The sequence below is a fragment of the Gossypium hirsutum genome, chromosome A13 (assembly GCF_007990345.1).
Source record: "Gossypium hirsutum isolate 1008001.06 chromosome A13, Gossypium_hirsutum_v2.1, whole genome shotgun sequence".
Classification (NCBI taxonomy): Eukaryota; Viridiplantae; Streptophyta; class Magnoliopsida; order Malvales; family Malvaceae; genus Gossypium; species Gossypium hirsutum.
The window spans coordinates 88738019-88738738 of NC_053436.1; positions in this window are offsets into that span (position 1 = coordinate 88738019).

Consider the following 720-nt stretch of genomic DNA (forward strand, 5'->3'; position numbering starts at 1 on the left):
AAATCTATAAAATAAAGGATCAAAGAAACGGAGTAAGCAATTTATGCTTAGTAAGTTTTGAGCAAGGAATTCCAGCACAGCAAAAGTATAGCATTCATATAGCTAAACGAATAATTTCATATGCACAAATTTTCGATATCATACTTGCTTCACATTACCAACCCTTATGTACATACACAAAAGATCAACTTAGCCAAAGGCCGGTAGCTCGTTTATCAACTGAGCGAATACTTATTTGTAAGGGCTCAACTAAATTCAAGCACATACGAAACATACCTCAATGTTTGGATGTTTCTAGAGTATTTACTGAAATTTTTACAGCAAGATCATTCATTCCCAAACCACGTACCTTCGGAATTTAACCGGATATAGCTACTCGCTCAAACGCCTTCGGGACATAGCCCGGTTATAGTAACTCGCACAATTGCTTTCGGGACTTAACCTGGATTTAGTAACTCGCACAAATGCCTTCGGGCTTAGCCCGGAATTAGTATCTCGCACAAATGCCTTCGGGCTTAGCCCGGAATTAGTATCTCGCACAAATGCCTTCAGATCTTAGTCCGGATATGGTCACTTAGCACAAAGCCTTCGGGACTTAGCCCGGACATCATTCAAATAACCATGCACATTTAATAGTAAATCATGGCACATTCGTATTTCATTTTCGTTAACAAAACTCAAACACAAGACACTTATCATTCTTGCAATTTCGGCCTCAAC